Raw genomic sequence first — 24,540 nt, forward strand, 5'->3', positions numbered from 1 at the left:
TGAAAAGATAGAAGAAAAGATTTACAAAAATGTGAGGGGTGTACTCACTTTTGTGAGATACTGTAGCTGATTCCTAACACAGACAGTAGTGCCCTGTACACTCGATAGGATTTTCCGATGGAAAATGTGTGATAGGACCTTCTTGTCGGAAATTCCGACTGTGTGTGGGCTCCATCACACATTTTCCATAGGAATTTCCGTCACAAAAAATTTTAGACCTGGTTCTCAAATTTTCGGACAACAAAATCCGTTGTCGGAAATTCCGATCGTGTGTACACAATTTCGACGCACAAAGTTCCACGCATGCTCGGAATCAAGCAGAAGAGCAGCACTGGCTATTGAATTTCATTTTTCTCGGCTTGTCATATGTGTTGTACCGCGTTCTTGACGTTCGGAATTTCAGACCAACCCCTCCTAGCCCCCGCCCACTATTTTCAAGAATGTTCCCCAACATTCTAGAAACAGAGAGCTGCCAGGATGAGTCATCCAGCCCTGGCCCCTAATAACCCTGACCCAGATTCAATGACTCAGGTTTATTTATTTTTTTCATTATTAGAATATACTTTAAATACTCTTATTTATAGTAACAAACATTAGAGGTGCTACATGTGTTTCGGGTAGCACGGTTCATCACTCCCCTTCCCCCTACCCAGGTCAGCTACTTTAGTCACATAATTCTGCTTGCTTGGGAAACATCTAGTGAGCTTTGTCTGGCCTTGCCTTGTTCTGCACTTTATGTCTGTGTGGAGGTGGATATTGTATAGAGCAGTGGCGGCTGGTGCTCAATATTTTGGGCTTGATCGATCGACCAGGGAGGCGGTGATCCACTCGCACTACCCCCCAGCACTCGATCAACCGATAGGGCAGGTGACGATCCATGGCCTTATCTTATGCTGTGATAGAGGTGCGGGGAGGAGAACGATGACGAGGTGGTGGTGTTGGTGCTGAATCCGGGGTAGGACTCCTGGAACAGGCTGTTGCTGCCCCTCTACCTGCTGCTCCTCGCTGCACATGGCCCACAGCTTGTGGAAGGAAGAGCCGGGGGCCGTTGCTTCTACTCCCGGCTGAAGAGGAAGCAGGTCCTGAGACCCGATTGGCTGGGAGTCCTAAGAATCAGGACCCACTTCCTGATTGGCCAGGAGGAGAAGCAGGAAGACATTAGTGAATATTCATTTGCTAATGTCACACAAGTGGGTGGGCGCAGGGCCTTAGGCTCTGATCATGTGCTTCTAAAAAAAAAAAAACCCCACATTGAAATCCAAGGCATCCCACGCCCTGCATGGAGATTAGGGGCCGGGCGCATGGATTAAGGGGGGGGGGCACTACTGGTATAGAGGCAGTGATTTGTTTCTTCATGTCAGAGATGCCCCCTGATGACTAGTAATGATCTGATGGCTGGTGATCTGATGTCTGGTGATCTGATGTCTGGTGATCTGATGTCTGGTGATCTGATGTCTGGTGATCTGATGTCTGGTGTGGTAATAATGCAGAAGGAGTTTTATATTTAATGCCCTCCTGGTGACACCATAGGAGTTACTACCACTATTACTATCACTACAATTACCATCATCACTACTACTGATATTTTTACCAACACTAATTATTATTATTTTAATAGAAGGTTTATATAGAGTCATCAGTTTGATTAACACTTTACATTATAAAGGGAGACACTGCAGCCACTATACAATTTAAAACAAGAGAGTTAGAAGGACCTTATTTCCTACAGCTACTACTACCCCATCTACTACTATTCCTACTGCTTCTAGTAACCAAACTACTACTACTCCTACTACAGCTACTACCCCAACTACTACTATTCCTACTACAGCTACTACTAACCCATCTACTACTATTCCTACTATAGCTACTACTACCCCAACTACTACTATTCCTACTGCAGCTACTACTAACCCAACTACTACTATTCCTGCTACACCTTCTACTACCCCAGCTACTACTGTTCCTACTACAGCTACTACCACCCCAACTACTACTATTCCTACTACACCTTCTACTACCCCAACTACTACTATTCCTACTACACCTTCTACTACCCCAACTACTACTATTTCTACTGCTGCTAATAACCCAACTATTACTACTCCCACTACAGCTACTATCCCAACTCCTACTATTCTTACTACAGCTACTACCCCAACTACTACTATTGCTACTACAGCTAGTACCCAAAATACTACTATTCCTACTGCCGCTACTATGCCAACTACTACTATTTCTACTGCCACTACTACCCCAACTACTACTATTCCTACTACTGCTAGTAACCAAACTACTACTACTACTCCTACTACAGCTACAACCCCAACTAGTACCATTCCTACTGCAGCTACAACCCCAGGTACTACTATTTCTACTGCCACTACTACCCCAACTACTATTATTTCTACTGCCACTACTACCCCAACTACTACTATTTCTATTACAGCTAGTACCCCAACTACTAATATTGCTACTGCTGCTACTACCCCAACTACTACTATTCCTACTGCCGCTACTACCCAAACTACTACTATTATTACTACAGCTACAACCCCAACTACTACTATTTTTACTGCCACTACTACCCCAACTACTACTATTCCTACTGCCGCTTCTACCCCAACTACTACTATTTCTACTACAGCTACTACCCCAACTACTATTCCCACTACAGCTAATACTATCACATTTGCAGCATTAATCCTATGTAAATATTTTGGCATGGACATCATGTATGTATTCGATGTATAATGATGTATTTTATACACAGGGAAGGAGAATGTGATTGTGGTGGTTGATGATCTGGAGGACCCCAGTGATGGAGAGAAGACCCGGATCCTGGAGAGTCAGCCAAGTATTGGACATTTGGCCAGAGATCTCTTCCTATTCAGTGCAGATGACAAACCAGTGATGACAATCAGTGAGATAACACAGGAGTCATAAATCATACATACATGGAAATACTCTGCTGTTGTTGTTAAAGGACGTTACTTTAGCTTTTATTAAAGGAATCCCTGATGATCCCGCCATAAACATCCTTGTTCAGACACTTCCTATTATGGGGTGACCACTGTCTCTGCATTGTGCTCCTGTTGTCACCTTGTCACATGTGGCCCTGGTGTAGACCACAAGGGGCCCCACTGACACACATTCTGTTGGCTCGGTCTCAGGAATCTGATCCTAAGCAATGATGTGCGGTCAGTGCGGGAAGTCCATCTCTGGTCAGACAGTCCTGTGACTGAAGCACCTCTTCTGTGTTACATCTCAGGGCTGCTGATCTCCTGCAGCCTCTCTGCAGCCGTTTCATGTTGGCATGCACCCCAGAGATGGTGAATGGTATTTCTCAGGGAGGGTTCCCTGATGGTGACACCAACGGACACCACGCCTGTGTCATGTGTGTGGAAATGACAAAAAGAAATTTATACTCAGCGCTGCCTCTCTAAATCATAAATGTACAGCTACTCACATCAAATGTGTATCATAAAACAACATATAACACATACATACAACAAAGTGCCGATATAGTGCCAACAATTGCATACAATCAAGTTCAATAAAGTGCAATAATAAGGTGCAATCAATAAAGTTCTTACACTATATCGGCACTTTGTTGTATATGTTGTTTTATGATACACATTTGATGTGAGTAGCTGTACATTTATGATTTAGAGAGGTAGCGCTGAGTATAAATTTCTTTTTGTCATTATTCGGGGTATTCACCTTACACTATAGCGGCAGCCCTACTGCATATTAACATGCGTGTGTATACATACAAATAAATGCAAAATGTATATATACATTTTGCATTTATTTAGAATTATTATAGTTTTTTTTTCCACGGCGCAGGTTTTTTTTCTTATTATTCATGTGTGTGGAAATAGCCATTATACTGGAATCTTGGGTAACAGGGTGACAACTCAAGAGCACAACTGGGAGACAGGGACAGAGTGTTGTCACCTTAGAACAGGAGGTGTTTGAACAAGGACCTTCATGGCGGGATCACCGGGGAGTATTTTAATGAATTCTGCAAAATTAATAGTATTGAAAATGACTTTTGAAATCACATTAATATGGTAAAACGTGTTTATGTGTTTAATATTTGGGTGTAATTAATTAAATGGGTGTAATTAATTAATTAATTAATGGTTTTAAATATCTTGATAATGAAGACATTTCCGGGATGGATATCTTCAATCTTTTTTTTTTTTTTTTTTTTGTATATTTATCAACAGTGTAAATCTTGTCTTGGTTTGATGTCACTTTCAACATCTTAGTTTATCTCTCATTTATCATCCACAATAATTTCTATGTTGGTGTTTTTATTTTTTTTTTTCAAATCAAATCCACATCTTCAGTGATCCTTTTTTTTATGTATTTGTTTGTTTTTTAACACTTTTAAAATATTTTTCTTCAGTTAACTTTATTGTTATCACAAGAGGCCAACAATTCCCCCATGTGATAGCATGGGCAGGTTCTAAAAATAAAAATAAATCACCCTTAATTACCCAAAGAAAGGGAGCAAAGTGATTTTAAATGTGCCACGAGAAATCACACATAGGAAGTAAAATACAATTTCTTTAAGACCAGGCATCATTATCTGACACTTTTTGTTTACAAGTAAATATTAGTATTTTTTATTTTTTGCTATAAAATTACTCAGAACCCCCAAACATTATGTAGTACACCCCTCACATTTGTGTAAATCTTTTCTTCTATCTTTTCATGTGACAACACTATAGAAATGACACTTGTCTACAATGTAAAGTAGTGAGTGTACAGCTTGTATAACAGTGTAAATTTGTTGTCCCCTCAAAATAACTCAACACACAGCCATTAATGTCTAAACCGCTGGCAACAAAAGTCAGTACACCCCTAAGTGAAAATGTCCAAATTGGGCCCAAAGTGTCAATATTTTGTGTGGCCAACATTATTTTCCATCACTGCCTTAACCCTCTTGGGCATGGAGTTCCCCAGAGCTTCACAGGCTACCACTGGAATCCTCTTCCCCTCCTCCATGATGACATCATGGAGCTGGTGGATGTTAGAGACCTTGCGCTCCTCCACCTTCTGTTTGAGGATGTCCCACAGATGCTCAATAGAGTTTAGGTCTGGAGACATGCTTGGCCACTCCATCACCTTTACCCCTCAGCTTCTTTAGCAAGGCAGTGGTGGTCTTGGAGGTGTGTTTGGGGTCGTTATCACGTTGGAATACTGCCCTGCGGCCCAGTCTCTGAAGGAAGGGGATCATGCTCTGCTTCAGTATGTCACAGTACATGTTGGCATTCATGGTTCCCTCAATGAACTGTAGCCCCTCAGTGCGGGCAGCACTCATGCAGCTCCAGACCATGACACTCCCACCACCATGCTTGACTGTAGACAAGACACACTTGTCTTTGTACGCCTCACTTGGTTGCCCCCACACACGCTTGTCACCATCTGAACCAAATAAGTTTATCTTGGTCTCATCAGACCACAGGACATGGTTCCAGTAATCCAAGTCCTTAGTCTGCTTGTCTTCAGCAAACTGTTTGCGGGCTTTCTTGTGCATCATCTTTAGAAGAGGCTTCCTTCTGGGATGACAGCCATGCAGACCAATTTGATGCAGTGTGTGGCGTATGGTCTGAGCACTGACGGGCTGACCCCCCCACCCCTTCAACCTCTGCAGCAATGCTGGCAGCACTCATATGTCTATTTCCCAAAAGACAACCTCTGGATATGACGTTGAGCTCGTGCACTCCACTTCTTTGGTGGACCATGACGAGGCCTGTTCTGAGTGGAACCTGTCCTGTTAAACCGCTGTATGGTCTTGGCCACCGTGCTGCAGCTCAGTTTCAGGGTCTTGGCAATCTTCTTATAGCCTAGGCCATCTTTATGTAGAGCAACAATTCTTTTTTTCAGATCCTCAGAGAGTTCTTTGCCATGAGGTGCCATGTTGAACTTCCAGTGACCAGTATGAGAGAGTGAGAGCGATAACACCAAATTTAACACACCTGCTCCCCATTCACACCGGAGACCTTGTAACACTAACGAGTCACATGACACCGGGGAGGGAAAACATTTCATTTTCACTTAGGGGTGTACTGACTTTTGTTGCCAGCGGTTTAGACATTAATGGCTGTGTGTTGAGTTATGAGGGGACAACAAATTTACATTGTTATACAAGCTGAACACTCACTACTTTATATTGTAGCAAAGTGTCATTTCTTCAGTGTTGTCACTTGAAAAGATAGAAGAAAAGATTTATTAAAATGTGAGGGGTGTACTCACTTTTGTGACATACTGTAAAATGAATGAAAAAAGGAAAAGCAGGACCCCTCACAACGTTATTGGTAGGTGGGTGGAGCAAATAATTTAGACGTAAGAAACATTGTCACCAGTGTTTAGATGGATATCAAGCTAGTGAGTGAATCAATCCACTGCCATTAAGTGAAATATTATTGGTGAATAGATTGGCACCTCAAGCAAAACAACATGATCTATGCACTATTAGGTCCCTTTCACAATGATCTGTTTTTGATGCATTGTTGGGGTAAAAAAAAAAAACAGAAGAAAAATGAATGAAAACTGTAGCCCTTTAAATCCTATGGAACACTTTACAGCAGTGCTCTGTGGGTGCTGTGCATTTTTAAAAGGCCTGCATGATGCACCTCCCCATAAAATACATGGAAACTGCATCAAAAACGTACCGAGGTGCGTTTTTGGTGCGTTTTGAGTCACATGTCCAAGTTCCACAGGTTCATGATTTGAGGAGAAGTCCAGCAAATTTGGCAAAATACCTTAAAAATGATGCAAGGATGTACAGTCAGGTCCATAAATATTGGAACATTGACACAATTCTAATCTTTTTGGCTCTTTACACCACCACAATGGATTTGAGATGAAACGAACAAGCTGTGCTTTAATTTCAGACTTTCAGCTTTAATTTGAGGGTATTTACATCCAAATCAGGTGAAGGGTGTAGGAATTACAACAGTTTGTATATGTGCCTTCCACTTTTTAAGGGACCAAAAGTAATGGGACAGATTAACAATCATCCATCAAACTTTCACTTTTTTAATACTGGGTTGCAAATCCTTTGCAGTCAATTACAGCCTGAAGTCTGGAACGCATAGACATCACCAGACGCTGGGTTTTATCCCTGGTGATGCTCTGCCAGGCCTCTACTGCAACTGTCTTCAGTTCCTGCTTGTTCTTGGGGCATTTTCCCTTCAGTTTTGTCTTCAGCAAGTGAAATGCATGCTCAATCGGATTCAGGTCAGGTGATTGACTTGGCCATTGCATAACATTCCACTTCTTTCCCTTAAAAAACTCTTTGGTTGCTTTCACAGTATGCTTCGGGTCATTGTCCATCTGCACTGTGAAACGCCGTCCAATGAGTTCTTAAGCATTTTTCTGAATATGAGCAGATAATATTGCCCGAAACACTTCAGAATTCATCCTACTGCTTTTGTCAGCAGTCACATCATCAATAAATACAAGAGAACCAGTTCCATTGGCAGCCATACATGCCCACGCCATGACACTACCACCACCATGCTTCACTGATGAGGTGGCATGCTTTGGATCATGAGCAGTTCCTTTCCTTCTCCATACTCTTCTCTTCCCATCACTCTGGTACAAGTTGATCTTGGTCTCATCTGCCCATAGGATGTAGTTCCAGAACTGTGAAGGCTTTTTTAAATGTTGTTTTTTCAAACTCTAATCTGGCCTTCCTGTTTTTGAGGCTCACCAATGGTTTACATCTTGTGGTGAACCCTCTGTATTCACTCTGGTGAAGTCTTCTCTTTATTGTTGACTTTGACACACATACACCTACCTCCTGAAGAGTGTTCTTGATCTGGCCAACTGTTGTGAAGGGTTTTTTCTTCACCAGGGAAAGAATTCTTCGGTCATCCACCACAGTTGTTTTCCGTGGTCTTCCGGGTCTTTTGGTGTTGCTGAGCTCACCAGTGTGTTCTTTCTTTTTAAGGATGTTCCAAACAGTTGATTTGGCCACACCTAATGTTTTTGCTACCTCTCTGATGGGTTTGTTTTGTTTTTTCAGCCTAATGATGTCTTGCTTCACTGATAGTGACAGCTCTTTGGATCTCATATTGAGAGTTGACAGCAACAGATTCCAAATGCAAATAGCACACTTGAAATGAACTCTGGACCTGTTATCTGCTCCTTGTAAATGGGATAATGAGGGAATAACACACACCTGGCCATGAAACAGCTGAGCAGTCAACTGTCCCATTACTTTTGGTCCCTTAAAATGTGGGAGGCACATATACAAACTGTTGTAATTCCTACACCGTTCTCCTGATTTGGATGTAAATACCCTCAAATTAAAGCTGAAAGTCTGCAGTTAAAGCACATCTTGTTCGTTTAATTTTAAATTAATTGTGGTGGTGTATAGAGCCAAAAAGATTAGAATTGTGTCAATGTCCCAATATTTATGGACCTGACTGTATATGCATTTCTATTGTGTTTTTTGCAACAGAGAAGTGTGAAAGACCCCCTAGGCCCCTTTAACACTTGTGCTACTCCAAAGTCACGTGGTTTTGCAGCGATTTCGTGGCCACGATTTTGACAAGACAGTCATACGACTGTGGATCTGACTTTGCCCTATGACTTGAATTACGACTTCAATGACCAGGGACACGACTTTTATCCCCCAAAAATTAAGGGGAACTCCATGCCAATGTTTTAAAAAAAAAATGACATGGGTTCCCCCTTCATGAGCATACCGGGCCCTTCGGTCTGGTATGGATTTTAAGGGGGAACCCCCCAAAATCCATACCAGACCCTTATCCGAGCACGCAGCCTGGTGGTTCAGGAAAGGGGGTGGGGACGAGCGAGCGCCCCCACTCCTGAATCATACCAGGCCGCATGCCCTCAACATGGGGGCGTGGGTGCTTTGGGGTGGGGGGCCTGCGCCCCCCCCGCCCCAAAGCACCTTGCCCCAATGTTGATGAGGACAAGGGCCCCTTCCTGACAACCCTGGCCGTTGGTTGTTGGGGTCTGCGGGCGGAGGGCTTATCGGAATCTGGGAGCCCCCTTTAATAAGGGGGCCCCCAGATCCTGGCCCCCACCCTACGTGAATGAGTATGGGGGGTACATGGTACCCCTACCCATTCACCTGGAATAAAAAGTGTGAAAAATAAAACACACAGGCCGGAGAGAGCGGAGAAGAAGGAAGAGACCCCCAAAGTCAGAAGAGATCCCCGGAGCTGCCTAATAAATTACTTTAAAAACCTGTTGAGGGCATGCGGCCTGGTATGGTTCAGGAGTGGGCACTCGCTCATCCCCACCCCCTTTCCTGACCTGCCAGACTGCGTGCTCAGATAAGGGTCTGGTATGGATTTTGGGGGGACCCCCACGCCGTTTTTTCGGTGTGGGTGGTTCCCCTTAAAATCCATACCAGACCGAAGGGCCCAGTATGCTCATGAAGAGGGAACCCATGTCATTTTTTTTTTTTTATTGGTGTGGAGTTCCCCTTCATGCACAATTTGCATGCCAAAGTCGGATCCGTTATTACGGGATCCGACTTTGAAAAAAAGTAATGCAGGAACTATTTTGAAGTTGGCATGACTTAAAGTATGCCAATAAAGTAATACCAATATATGTGTAAACCCAACATTTTATATTCCTGATATGTGTCTGAAGATCAACTGATCTTTTGATGGATAAATACCAAGATTTTGGCCTGGAATATTATTTAATTCAATTGTTTTTTAGTGGATTTATGAGGCCGGGTTCACACTATTGGATTTATGAGGCCGGGTCCCACACTATGCGGGATCCAAGTCGCAATAGCAGGAGAGTGTGACAGGCTCTCTATGGAGCCGGTTCACATATCTCCGTTGCAGCTCTGGTGCAAATTTGCACAGGAGACCTGTGTGTCTTTTGGTCCATTTAAGGTCCGAATTCAGCCCAAAATTCGGGCTGAAATCGGACCTGAAACGGTGAACCAGGATGCACCGGAATCCGTCTGTGAGCCGCATCGGCATTCAGTGTGAACTCAGTCTAAATGAATACAAAATTATACTTAGATACGTAGATGCAGTTTTGTTAAAAAAAAAAAATAGGTAGAACATCATGTAAGAACAGTGTACAATATACATCTCATACAGTAGTAGACTGGAAAGAGCACACACCTAGTGGTCAGTGGACATGTGCAATTCGTTTTTGTTCCGATTTCGTTTATTAACGAATTTCGACAAATTTGTTCATTTGGAAAAAACCCAAAAATTCAAATCTGAAATAATAACTAACTAACAATAACTTAACTATTACTAACTAATAAATTATAGGTACTGGAATTTCCTTTCAAGTTTGGCTGTTAGTGAACGTAACAAATACAAATGTATCCAAAGTTATGAATTATCCGAAATAACGAAAGCCGTATCTAAACGAATGGAATGTAACAAGTTAATAATAATAAATAATAATAATATTAATAAAAACGCTTTATTTAATATTAATTTGTTCTGTTCCATTTGGTTTAGATGCGGCATTTGTTATTTCGGATATTTTGGATAATTCTGAACTTCGGATAAATATTCATATTCGTTACGTTCACTAAGAGCCGAATTTGAAAGGAAATTCCAATACCTATAATTTAATAGTTAGTTATTATTAGTTAGTTAGAATTTTTGGATTTTCTTTCTTATTTTCTGATTTTCAAATTTACAAGTTTTTGAATTTACAAATTTACAAATTTTCGAATTTACAAACTTACAAATTTACAAATTGCGATCATAACGAAAAACTGAAAAAATAACTGAATGAAAGGAATACAAACACATTTTTCAGCAGTGCATATTTCTAGTGGTCAGCTCTATTGTGAGAATTTCAAAGTATACAAGCTTAGGGTTTAGCCCAGGATAGCCATGGGCGCCATGATTTCTCAAGTTTGCTTGACATGCCAGAGTGCACTCGGGCATAAGGAAGAAGGTTGCGAAGCATGTCTTCCACATAACACGTGGGGTCATTACCCTCCGAACCCTCCGCCAGGCTGACTATGCACAGGTTGTTGCGTTTATTTCTGTTTTCGGCGTCTTCACCACTACACTCCAGGGCTTTCACCTTGGTTTGGAGTGTGTGAAGCACTGCACCATGCTCTGCAACTGTATCCTCAGTGTTATTGACCCTCTGCTCTGTTTCTGGCACCCTGGATCTAAGTTTGTCCATATCCTGTCTTAGAAGGCCCACATCCATTTGTACAGCCTCTATTTTTGCAGTGAGAGTGGATTGGCAGGTGGCTATGGCTGCCATAACCTCTGTTAGCCAGGGCGGTCTGGCTTCATCTGTCTCTATGGGGTCTGTTTGTGATGCCCTATGTGTGCTGCGTGAGGCCCAGGGGTCTGCTGGTGGGTCTGGTGGTGACAAGGGGGTCTCTGGGATCAGAGGGAATTTAATCTTTCTCTCTTTACCGGTCATTGCTCCCGACTGTTGGCACTGCATTCAGGTGGCTCTGAGCCCATGTGTGAGGCCTCATGCACACTGGGCTCCGTGTGCTGTGCCTCATGGGGAGGACAGAGCGGGAGGAGAAGATCCTATGGCGGTCGCTACATGCCAATTCAGAGCCTGCCAGCTGATTCCCCGGATTGTCCGCTCCTGGGGCACCCTCTGCCAGAGGTCAGGCGGGTATCTGGCACTGATGGTCCGGATTAGGGCTCGATTCTTGGCAGAGCTCTGAAATAAGCATCCGCTCACAGCACCATCTTGGACACGCCCCCCCCACAGGTGGTGGGAGGGGACTCATCCACCCGACTGCCTCCCTAAGGTGCTTCTCATGGCTCACCCGTGTGAGGCAAAGAATGAAACTGCCTGTGGCGGTGGTTTACCATAGAGCTGACCGTGGAGCAGATTGATCCTGGCTATCTCTATGACCCTCGGAGGCCAGAAGCATCACTTCTGACCAGGGGCGGCCTTTCCATTGAGGGTGCATGGGCGCCGCCTCCCCTATCCCTTCCGCCACCCCCCTATTCATACGCCCGGCCCCTTTCAAGACGCCGGACGTATGTTTTATAATTGCGGTGATGGGTGGGGGAGGTTCTAATAGGCTTCAAATTAGGGTGGGCTCGGGGCACAGAGAGTGCGCTCTCAGTCCACCCAGGTGTGTTACAACAGGGAATGAATATTCACTGTTGGAACACTAATCCTCCTTCTGGCCAATCAGTTAGCGGGTTTGTACACCCATCACATGATTGGCTGAAAGGACAAGCGATCCTATTGGATTGATCCTATCTGTCCACTCACAAAAAAAATTTAAGGGAAAGTGTAAAAATAACAAAAATAAAAAGCAAATAAATAATAAAAAAATAAAAAATGTAAACCACCCCTATTCCCGCACACAGGAGCAAACGCATACGTAGGTTGCCCCCGTATATGTAAACGGCATTCAAACCACACATGTGAGGTATTGCTGCAAATGTTAGAGCGAGAGCAATAATTCTAGCACAAGATCTCCTCTGTAGCTCCAAACAGGTAACCTGTAAACATTTTTAAAGTGTCACCTGTGGAGATTTTTAAGTACCAAAGTTTGGCACCATTCCACAAGTGTGTGCAATTTTAAAGCGTGACATGTTAGCTATCTATTTACTTGGTGTAACATCTTTCACATATTAAAAAAAATGGGCTAACTTTAGTGTTTTGTTTTTTTTTTTTAATTCATGAAAGTGTTTGAAAAATTCCTGCACAAATACTGTGTGACATAGAAAATTGCAATGATCACCATTTTATTCATTAGGGTCTCTGCTAAAAATATATATATATATATATATATATAATTTTTGGGGGTTCTGAGTAATTTTCTAGAAAAAAAAATATGACAAGTTTTACATGTAGGAGAGGAATGCCATAATTGGCCTAGTATTAACTAACAGGAACATCTGCTTGTATAATCCTAAGGATGTCAAGTGTATCCTATTGACACTGATTTTTGTTTGTTATATGCATGTGAGTCAGCAGGTCAGTATTATAAGGATAAAATATATTTTAGTGCAGCGCTAAATTCTTGAAGCAGAAGAAATATAAATTAAGTGAAAACAAACTGAACCAGAAAACTAAAGTAGACAATATTAAAATGTGCTATTGTTATGAAAATTAAATCACCCGGTGACATAAAAATAAATCACATATACATAATTGATATGCACACTAACAAAATAGCGTTGGTGATCCTCAGATGTGGATCAGTGTAATCCAAAATAGCAGTATTCAGAGTTCCAATACATTTGCAAGAGGAAAAAAAAGGGGGTGGCCAGTGAATAGTACGATCGGCACTGTGATGAGAAAAGGAGTCCCTTATCCAATGAAGGGAAACACCCAGGTGAGTAAGTTATCTCCTTACCAGGAGTCTCCAGCTGGTCAATCTGCTACTCTGCTCTACTCTGTGATACTGCCAACCACAGACGGAGCAGCCCCTGGTCCCTTTCATCCTCTCTGGTGACACAGATGCCACAGTCCTGAAGTTCCTTTAAGGTTTTTGGGAGACCATAATTCCCTGGGCTCGGTGAGACCAACATATTGCTCTTTTCAGCTGGTAAGGAGACAACTTACTCAACTGGGTGTTTCGTAGGGATGAGCCGAACGCCCCCCTGTTCGGTTCTCACCAGAGCATGCGAACAGGAAAAAAGTTTGTTCGAACACGCGAACACCGTTAAAGTCTATGGGACACGAACATGAATAATAAAAAGTGCTAATTTTAAAGGCTTAAATGCAAGTTATTGTCATAAAAAGTGTTTGGGGACCTGGGTCCTGCCCCAGGGGACATGGATCAATGCAAAAAAAAGTTTTAAAAACGGCCATTTTTTCAGGAACAGTGATTTTAATAATGCTTAAAGTCAAACAATAAAAGTGTAATATCCCTTTAAATTTCGTAGCTGGGGGGTGTCTATAGTATGCCTGTAAAGGGGCGCATGTTTCCCGCGTTTAGAACAGTCTGACAGCAAAATGACATTTCAAAGAAAAAAAAGTCATTTAAAACTACTCGCGGCTATTGCATTGCAGGTCCGACAATACACATAAAAGTTCATTGATAAAAACGGCATGGGAATTCCCCACAGGTGAACCCCGAACCAAAATTAAAAAAAAGACGTGAGGGTCCCCCTAAATTCCATACCAGGCCCTTCAGGTCTGGTATGGATTTTAAGGGGAACCCCGCGCCAAAATTTAAAAAAAAAACGGCGTGGGGTCCCCCCAAAAATCCATACCAGACCCTTATCTGAGCACGCAACCAGGCAGGCCGCAGGAAAAGAGGGGGGGACAAGAGAGCGCCCCCCCTCCTGAACCTTACCAGGCCACATGCCCTCAACATTGGGAGGGTGCTTTGGGGCAGCCCCCCAAAACACCTTGTCCCCATGTTGATGAGGACAAGGGCCTCATCCCCACAACCCTGGCCGATGGTTGTGGGGGTCTGCGGGCGGGGGGCTTATCAGAATCTGGAAGCCCCCTTTAACAAGGGGACCCCCAGATCCCGGCCCCCCCTGTGTGAAATGGTAAGGGGGTACTTGTACCCCTACCATTTCACTAAAAAACTGTCAAGAATGTTAAAAATGACAAGAGACAGTTTTTGACAATTCCTTTATTTAAATGCTTCTTCTATCTTCTTTCTTCTTTCTTCTTTCTTCTATCTTCCTTCATCTTCATCTTCTGGTTCTTCTGGTTCTTCCTCCGGTGTTCTCATCCAGCATCTCCTCCGCAGCATCTTCTATCTTCTTCTCCTCAGGCCGCTCCGCACCCATGGCATGGAGGGAGGCTCCCGCTTTTCTCTTCATCTTCTTCTCTTCTTCATCTTCTTCTCTTCTTCATTTTCTTCTCCGGGCCACTCCGCATCCATGCTGGCATGGTGGGAGGCTCCCGCTGTGTGACGCGTCTCCTCTTCTGACGGTTCTTAAATAACGGGGGGCGGGGCCACCCGGTGACCCCGCCCCCCCTCTGGCGCACGCTGACTTGACGGGACTTCCCTGTGACGTCACGGGGAATGCCACAGAGAAGTCCCGTCATGTCCCGTGCGTCAGGGGGGTGGGGTCACCGGGTGGCCCCACCCCCCCGTTATTTAAGAACTGTCAGAAGAGGAGACGCATCACACAGCGGGAGCCTCCCACCATGCCAGCATGGATGCGGAGCGGCCCGGAGAAGAAGATGAAGAAGAGAAGAAGATGAAGAAGAGAAGAAGATGAAGAGAAGAGCGGGAGCCTCCCCCCATGCCATGGGTGCGGAGCGGCCCGAGGAGAAGAAGATAGAAGACGCCGCGGAGGAGATGCTGGACGAGAACACCGGAGGAAGAACCGGAAGAGCCAGAAGAACCAGAAGAAGAAGATGAAGGAAGATAGAAGAAAGAAGAAGCATTTAAATAAAGGAATTGTCAAAAACTGTCTCTTGTCATTTTTAACATTTTTGACAGTTTTTTAGTAAAATGGTGGTGGTATTTTTGTACCCCTTTACCATTTCACACAGGGGGGGGCCGGGATATGGGGGTCCCCTTGTTAAAGGGGGCTTCCGGATTCCGATAAGTCCCCCGCCCGCAGATCCCCACAACCACCGGCCAGGGTTGTGGGGATGAGGCCCTTGTCCTCATCAACATGGGGACAAGGTGTTTTGGGGGGCTACCTCAAAGCACCCTCCCAATGTTGAGGGCATGTGGCCTGGTACGGTTCAGGAGGGGGGGCGCTCTCTCGTCCCCCCTCTTTTCCTGCGGCCTGCCAGGTTGTGTGCTCGGATAAGGTATGGATTTTTGGGGGGACCCCACGCCATTTTTTTTTTTACATTTTGGCGCAGGGTTCCCCTTAAAATCCATACCAGACCTGAAGGGTCTAGTATGGAATTTAGGGGGACCCCCACGCCATTTTTTTTTTAAATTTTGGCCAGGGTTCCCCTTAATATCCATACCAGACCTGAAGGGCCTGGTATGGAATTTAGGGGGACCCCCACGTCATTTTTTTTTACATTTTGGTTCGGGGTTCCCCTGTGGGGAATTCCCATGCCGTTTTTATCAATGAACTTTTATGTGTATTGTCGGACCAGCAATGCAATAGCCGCGAGTAGTTTTAAATGACTTTTTTTCCTTTGAAATGTCATTTTGCTGTCAGACTGTTCTATACATGGGAAACATGCGCCCCATTTACAGCCATACTATAGACACCCCCATGTACGAAATTTAAAGGGATATTACACTTTTATTGTTTCACTTTAAGCATTATTAAAATCACTGCTCCTGAAAAAACGGACGTTTTTAAAACTTTTTTTTGCATTGATCCATGTCCCCTGGGGCAGGACCCAGGTCCCCAAACACTTTTTATGACAATAACTTGCATATAAGCCTTTAAAATTAGCACTTTTGATTTCTCCCATAGACTTTTAAAGGATGTTCTGCGGCATTCGAATTTGCTGTGAACACCCCAAATCGTTTGCTGTTCGGCAAACTTGCGAACAGCCGATGTTTGAGTCGACCATGAGTTCGACTCGAACTCGAAGCTCATCCCTAGTGTTTCGCTTCATTGGATAAGGGACTCCTTTTCTCGTCACAGTGCCAATCGAACTATTCACTGGCCACCCCCTTTTTTCCTCTTGCAAATGTATTGGAACTCTGAATACTGCTATTGTGGATTACACTGATCCACATCTGAGGATCACCAACGCTATTTTGTTAGTGTGCATATCAATTATGTATATGTGATTTATTTTTATGTCACCGGGTGATTTAATTTTCATAACAATAGCACATTTTAATATTGTCTGCTTTAGTTTTCTGGTTCAGATTGTTTTCACTTAATTTATATTTCTTCTGCTTCAATAATTTAGCGCTGCACTAATATATATTTTATGATTTTGGGATTTGTATTGAAGACTCTTGGCGTGGGCTGCTTATGTTTTGTTGATTGTTTGTTTTAATATCTTTATCAGTAGTTAATTAAGCACAATTTTAACGCAGCGTTTGGCCATCCAGCCTCTTTTTCCTTTTTCAGTATTATAAAGATATTCAGATCTCAAAGACTGTTTTCATCCTTTCTTATATTTTCTCCCCAAAGGTTATCCAAAAACTGTAAAAATGAATAACAGCAAAGTGAAAGTGGCTGTGAGGGTCTGTCCTCTGTATCAGAGGGAGGAAGGACTAAACTCAGAGTGTGTTGTTCGGGTCAGTGGAAACCAGATTACCCTTCTGCCACCCATTTCCTGCAAGGAAAAAGCCAGAAAAGAATCTCGTACCTTCACATATGACAACTGTTTCTGGACAGAGGATAGACATGATACTGGGCAGGAAGATGTTTTTGAACATCTCGGAGATGGAGTTCTTGAGAACATATGGCTTGGTTACAATGTGTGTATCTTTGCTTATGGCCAAACAGGATCAGGAAAAACATTTTCAATGATGGGAACAGAAGACCAACCTGGTATTGTGCCAAGAATCTGCTCTGCTTTATTAAATAAAGAGTCCAATGACTTGGAAACCATCAGGATTGAGGCCTCCTATTTTGAGATATATAATGAAGAGGTGAGAGATCTTCTAAGGTCAGAAGAAAAGCAAAGGAAACTAAGAGTTAGAGAAGACCGACTACTCGGTCCATATGTAGAGGGATTATGTTGTCATGCTGTTCGAAGCTATAAAGAGATTAAATTGCTGCTGGACCAAGGTAACAAACAGAGGGCCATTGCAGAAACCAAGATGAATGAACAGAGTAGTCGATCCCATTCTATACTAACACTGACTGTTACACAAATATGTAATGATCCCAAGTCTGGAGCCTCCAGAGAGTTGGTGAGTAAGGTCAGCCTAGTAGATCTGGCAGGAAGTGAGAGGTCCTATAAATCTGGTGCCCAAGGCAGTCAGCTTAAGGAATGTTGTAATATCAACAAATCCCTCTTAACTCTTGGTCAAGTCATAAATTCATTGGCTGTAATCTCAGAAAATAAAAGGAAGAGTCAATACATGAATTATAGAGACTCTGTGCTCACATGGCTGCTAAAGAACAATCTTGGAGGAAACAGCAAGACGATTATGTTGGCCACAGTCAGTCCTGCAGCAGATAATTATCAGGAAACGCTTTCTACCCTAAGATACGCAGAGAGTGCCAAACGAATAGTCAATCAAGCCATGGTGAATAAGGATGTGAAATCCAAAGCCATAGAGAAGCTACAAGAGGAAATAAAAAGCCTCAGAGAGCAGCTTACAACAACAGAGCAAGTGAAGGCAGAAGTAAAAAAACTGAAGTCACAGTTAGAGGAAAAAGAATGTCTTCTCAGTGATCTGAAAACTTCGTGGGAAGAAAAGCTGAAAAGGACCGAGGTTGCCACACAGGAATGGCAGAAGAATTTAGAGAACATGGGCACCATTCTTAAAGAACAGAATGTCACATTTAGTAATGAATGCTATCTTATCCAACGTGATACATTAATTATCCATAAAATAAATGATATAACCAAGATTGGCTCTGGACCTTCTCAAGACATCCAGATCTCTAGTGCTGAGGCTGAATGTGAACACTGTGAGATCAGGAAGACAGAAGAAGGAGAGGTTTTTCTAATTGCAGTCAACAACTCAAAAATATATGTTAATGGCTGCTTATCTAAAACAAAGACCCAGTTGTGGCATGAAGATAAAATACATATAGGAAACAATGTATTTGATTTACAACAACCTAGCAGACCAAAGCCAGAACATATGAAGACAAATGTTTCATCTGAAGCTGAGGTTCAAACATATGATGAATTGAATACAGAAAATGTCAGGTCATTCATGTTATCTGAAAGAGAAGGTTGGAATAGTAACATGATTGAGAATGAGAAATTCAAGACTAAATCGGCATTTTACAAGGCAACTGTAAGTTCTGCACCAACCATTCCAGCCTCTGATGATGATCTTAACTCTACTGAAAAAAAGCAAACATCTGATATGTTCACCCCAATCTCTAATAAGTCAAACAGTCAACCTATTGAAATGAAAGTTAATACCACCAAATCAGAATACTTGGAGATAGGTGATGGCACAAAAGTACAAGACTACATGGTTCCATGTTCACCGCAGTATGGTGAGGCCAGTTCTCAAACTTCTGAAATTTTAAGGAACAGTAATTGCTTGCAGAAAACTATAGATCTGGAAGATCATTCTACTGTACCAAGGTATTTTATTATTTATTTCATGACACATGTAATAGTACATTGCAGGTGATATATGACACATAATGGCATACAGTATATCAGAAATTCCTTTTATTTTGGGTATCCTGTAAATACTGGTGTTAATCGTTACAAAGCTTTGCTGTAACTCGGTTGGGTCTTTGCAGCTGGGCACGCATGTTGCAAATGTTTTTTAAACTCCAGCATTCTAATGGTTTAACTTTAAGATATGTTGAAGCATGGGTGCCATGCAAAACATGAAAAAAGTTGAATACACAAAGTTATGGATTGTAAAATGCAAATGAGTGCCAAAACTATCATCATAGCAGCCAATTGTGTTGCTCTGGGGACAATGAGAGCTTGGCTATCTCTGACAAAGCCAAGGTTTTAACTTGATTTTTTATTATAACTAACTCCTGTAGGAGGGCCTTGTAACGGAACATCCCACACTCCGATTGAGTGCTTCTGTAATATACCATAGTCTAAGCACCAAAAGGTGGAAGCATAATGTCAGCACAGCCAGTAAGAGAATCACATTGGAGTGGAAGTCTTTCATTGGCTGCAGCCTCTATTCTCACTGGCTAAGATATTCTGACTCTCTGCATTACACCCACTACAATGTACTCTAATTCTGAGCTGGACTCAAGTAACTAACCTGTTGTAACACTTTTTACCAATGTAATAGAGGCTTTGGCATTGACCTACAATGAAACAGGAATATTCACACTAATCATCAATATAATGGGAGTATTTACACTGATCACTAAGGTAATAGTGGCACTAACACTGATCATCAAGACAACGGGGTTCATAGCACTCACAATTAATTTAACAAGGACATTCACACTGACCACCAATGTAATGACTACATTGGCACTGATCACCAAAGCAATGTTCTTTGATAAATTGTAGTGTTGTTATTTTTTAATAGAATCAAATCAAAGAATGAGCTTGCGTGGCAAAACTATAACTAATTGACCATCAACATGAGATACAATTTAATAATTCTTATAACATGTGTAATATATATGAGGATGACCGTTCATGGCAGATCCCTCAATAACAACAAGATCTTCCTGTTATTGTTGATTGCCAACAACTCATTAACTGCTTCCAGTGACAGAGAAAAACTATTTGGCCTATGTTTGCATCTTCCTTGGGTTCTGTCTAAATTTCGTTGGTATGTTCATTTGAGAAAGGTTTTCTAGATTCTCCCCAATCTTGCTCTACTGTATAAATTCAGGAAGAAAAATAGGTTGATAATTCAAAGAAATGCGTTTGCCCTAGATAAATATAAAAATGAAAATCTGTATGTGCAAATATATACCAATATATTCTAAAACAATATTTAATGAATAACAATCTGTGATAAAAATAAATTATTAATAAATTAGCAAAGTGCAACGTGCCTATATAGTACTGAAATCCAAGTGCAAATTAAAGCTGAAAAAGTGCACATTCTTTCCAAGGAACAATTGATAAAGTTCATAAATGATGAATATATAGTGCAAAAATAATACAGTGTCCATAAATAGTGGTATCCAACATGCTCATCCAAAAAGTGCAATAAAAGACATGCTCCAGTGTTCTTCTGTGATTCCCCAAAAGCATATGCGCTCATCTCAGAGCGTGTGACACAGTAACCAAACCATGTCAAATCACGCTTTGGAGCCACTCCTGGGCTTTGAAATGGTGTGTAGGTGATGACCTCCAACTGCTCAGTAAGTATTGCTCCAATTCCTCTTTCTATAGTAGTATAAGAGTAGCTGGTGCAGAGCTTACTGTGGACCTGACTGTGCAACAATAGGTTGTAAGTTCTCCTAAAGAGAGTGGATCCATATACATTATACATTGCCACATGACATGTTAGTGCTTTATGAATTTGTAAGACAAATAAATATTTTATACATAAACTATCCCAAGCTGCAGAGATTTCCCAGCAAGTCCTAACCGTTTACAATCAATAATAAACACCTTTGTTGCTCAGAAGTTCTTATTTAAATCCTGATAGGATCAGTTCTCTTTCTCTGAGATTATCTATAATTATGTTCAAATTATTACAACATTGGACCAGTGTTACACTGGTCACTAGGGATGAGCCAAACACCCCCCTGTTCAGTTCGCAGCAGAACATGCGAAGAGGCAAAAAATGTGTTTGAACACGCAAACACCGTTAAAGTCCATGAGACACGAACATGAATAATCAAAAGTGCTAATTTTAAAGGCTTATATGCAATTTATTGTCAAGTGTTTGGGGACCTGGGTCCTGCCCCAGGGGACATGGATCAATGCAAAAAAAAGTTTTGAAAATTGAAGTTTTTTCGGGAGAAGTGATTTTAATAATGCTTAAAGTGAAACAATTAAAGTGTAATATTCCTTTAAATTTCGTACCTGGGGGGTGTCTATAGTATGCCTGTAAAGTGGCACGTGTTTCCCATGTTTAGAAGAGTCTGAGAGCAAAATGACATTTCTAAAGGAAAAAAAGTCATTTAAAAGTACTCGCGGCTAGGGATGAGCCGAACACCCCCCTGTTCAATTCGCATCAGAACATGCGAACAGGCAAAAAATTTGTTCGAACACGCGAACACCGTTAAAGTCTATGGGACACGAACATGAATAATCAAAAGTGCTAATTTTCAAGGCTTATATGCAATTTATTGTCATAAAAAGTGTCTGGGGACCCAGGTCCTGCCCCAGGGGACATGGATCAATGCAAAAAAAAAGTTTTAAAAACTGCCCTTGATTTTAACCGGTTCAATACAGGGCATTTTCACCCCCTTCCTTCCCAGACCAATTTTTAGTTTTCAGCGCTGTCGCACTTTAAACGACAATTGCGCAGTCGAGCAATGCTGTACCCAAACAAAATTGACGTCCTTTTTTCCCCACAAATAGAGCTTTCTTTTGGTGGTATTTGATCACCTCTGCGGTTTTTATTTTTTGCGCTATAAACAAAAGAAAAAAACACAATATTTTATACTTTTTGCTATAATAAATATCACAATTTAAAAAAAAAAAACAAATTTTTTCCTCAGTTCAGGCTGATACGTATTCTTCTACATATGTTTGGTAAAAAAAATCGCAATAAGCGTACATTGATTGGTTTGCGCAAAAGTTATAGCATCTACAAAATACGGGATAGATTTATGGCATTTGTAAAAAAAAATTCTTTTATTTTTTTTTTACTAGCAATGTCGGCTATCTGCAATTTTTTTGTGACTGCGACATTATGGCGGACACATCGGACACTTTTGACACATTTTTGAGACCATTCACATTTATACAGCGATCAATGCTATAAAATTGCATTGATTACTGTATAAAGGTGACAAGCAGTGAAGGGGTTAACCACTAGGGGTACACAAGGGGTTAAATATGTTTAAATGTTGTTAAATGTTTCCTAAGGGAGTGATTCTAACTGTATTGGGCGGGGACGCACAAGGGGAGGAGACCGATCTGTGTTCCTCTGTACTGGGAACACAGATCGGTCTCCTCTCAACTGACAGGACGTGGATCTGTGTGTATACACACACAGATCCACGGTCCTGCTCGGTTAAGCGGACATCGCGGCTGCCGGGCACACGCACCAGGTCCCGAGCAACGTGGCGCGCACGCGCCCCCGAGATGGCCGGGAAGCCCAGGACGTCATATGATGGCCACCCAGGATGGGAGATCCCATCTCAGGCCGTCATATGACTATGGGCGGGTAATGAAGTGATTAATAATGCTTAAAGTGAAACAATAAAAGTGTAATATTCCTTTAAATTTCGTACCTGGGGGTGTATATAGTATGCCTGTAAAGGGGCGCATGTTTCCTGTGTTTAGAACAGTCTGACAGCAAAATGGCATTTCAAAGGAAAAAAAGTCATTTAAAACTACTCGCGGCTATTAATGAATTGCCGGTCCGACAATACACATAGAAGTTCATTGATAAAAACGGCATGGGAATTCCCCACAGGGGAACCCTGAACCAAAATTAAAAAAAAAAAAATGACATGGGAGGTCCCCCTAAATTCCATACCAAGCCCTTTAGGTCTGGCATGCATATTAAGGGGAACATCGGCCAAAATTTTTAAAAATAAATGGCGTGGGGTCCCCCTCAAAATCTATACCAGACCCTTCAGGTCTGGTATGGATTTTAAGGGGAACCCCGCACCAAAATTTAAAAAAAATGGCGTGGGGTCCCCTCAAAAATCCATACCAGACCCTTATCCGAGCACGCAACCTGGCAGGCCGCAGGAAAAGAGGGGGGCGCCCCCCCTCCTGAACCGTACCAGGCCACGTGCCCTCAACATTGGGAGGGTGCTTTGGGATAGCCCCCCAAAGCACCGTGTCCCCATGTTGATGGAGACAAGGGCCTCATCCCCACAACCCTTGCCCGGTGGTTGTGGGGGTATGCAGGCAGAGGCTTATCGGAATCTGGAAGCCCCCTTTAACAAGGTGACCCCCAGATCCCACCTCCCCGTGTGAATTGGTAATGGGGTACAAATGTACCCCTACCATTTAAAAAAAAAGTGTTGAGAATGTTAAAAAAGACAATAGCCGGTTTTTGACAATTCCGTTATTAATGTCTTCTTCTTTCCCCACTTCTTCTTCCATCTTCTTCTGGTCTTCCTTCAGTTTTCTCCTTCTTCCTCCATCTTGTTCTTCCTCTATCTTTCTCTGCTTCTTCCTCTGATCTTCTCGATCTTCCTCCTGCATCTTCCTCTGGCTTCTTCTTCCCCGCTTCATCCTCTGGATGACCTGCCTCAATGGGAGGATCCCGCAGTGTGTTGCTTCTGTTCTTTTGACAGCTCTTATATAACTGAGGGTGGGGCCACCCGGTGAACCCACCCCCCTCTGACGCACAGGGACTTCCCTATGGCTTCACCCGTGGTGTCAGAGGGGGGTGGGGTTGAGGGCATGGTACTGTTCAGGAGGGGGAGGGCGCTCTCTCGTCCCTTACTATTCATATGTCATTATTGATTCCGTTTGGTTGCACTTCAATTTTGTATATCATATGTGGTTACTACGATTGCATTATCACTATTTGATTATCTGAGCAATGCAACGTGTAAGGGCATGCACATTTTTTGTAAAATCAGGGAGAAGATTTCCCCCAAGTATAGGTAGCGCCATCTACCCCACTTTTCTTACTCAGAACACAATAAGGGTGTTGAGTGAATGAACAATGTAATACTAAAAAAAAAAAAAAACAATCATAAAGGAATGTGCATGGCGCAATAATAACAATATGTGCAAAAATCCAATAGTGAGTAAAACTTCAATAGATAATGCAAGGTGAAGTCCACAATAACTAAAAGTAGACAGGATGCACTTCTTCCTGTTGAGCTGACACCAAAACAGTGAGAAAGAAAACAGGTTGTCTGTAGTCACCCTAAACAACTCTTCAGGGATATGTAGATGGATACTCTTTCCAGCTGAGAAGGACACACA

The 24,540-nt window shown here is 42.4% G+C and overlaps 1 pseudogene; it reads left to right on the forward strand.

Moving 5' to 3' along the window:
• Positions 1-2,649: 2,649 nt before the first annotated feature.
• On the forward strand, positions 2,650-20,914 carry LOC141147880 (kinesin-like protein KIF13A pseudogene; annotated as a pseudogene).
• Positions 20,915-24,540: the final 3,626 nt, after the last annotated feature.

Source organism: Aquarana catesbeiana, linkage group LG06 (assembly GCF_042186555.1).
Source record: "Aquarana catesbeiana isolate 2022-GZ linkage group LG06, ASM4218655v1, whole genome shotgun sequence".
In the NCBI taxonomy this organism is placed as follows: Eukaryota; Metazoa; Chordata; class Amphibia; order Anura; family Ranidae; genus Aquarana; species Aquarana catesbeiana.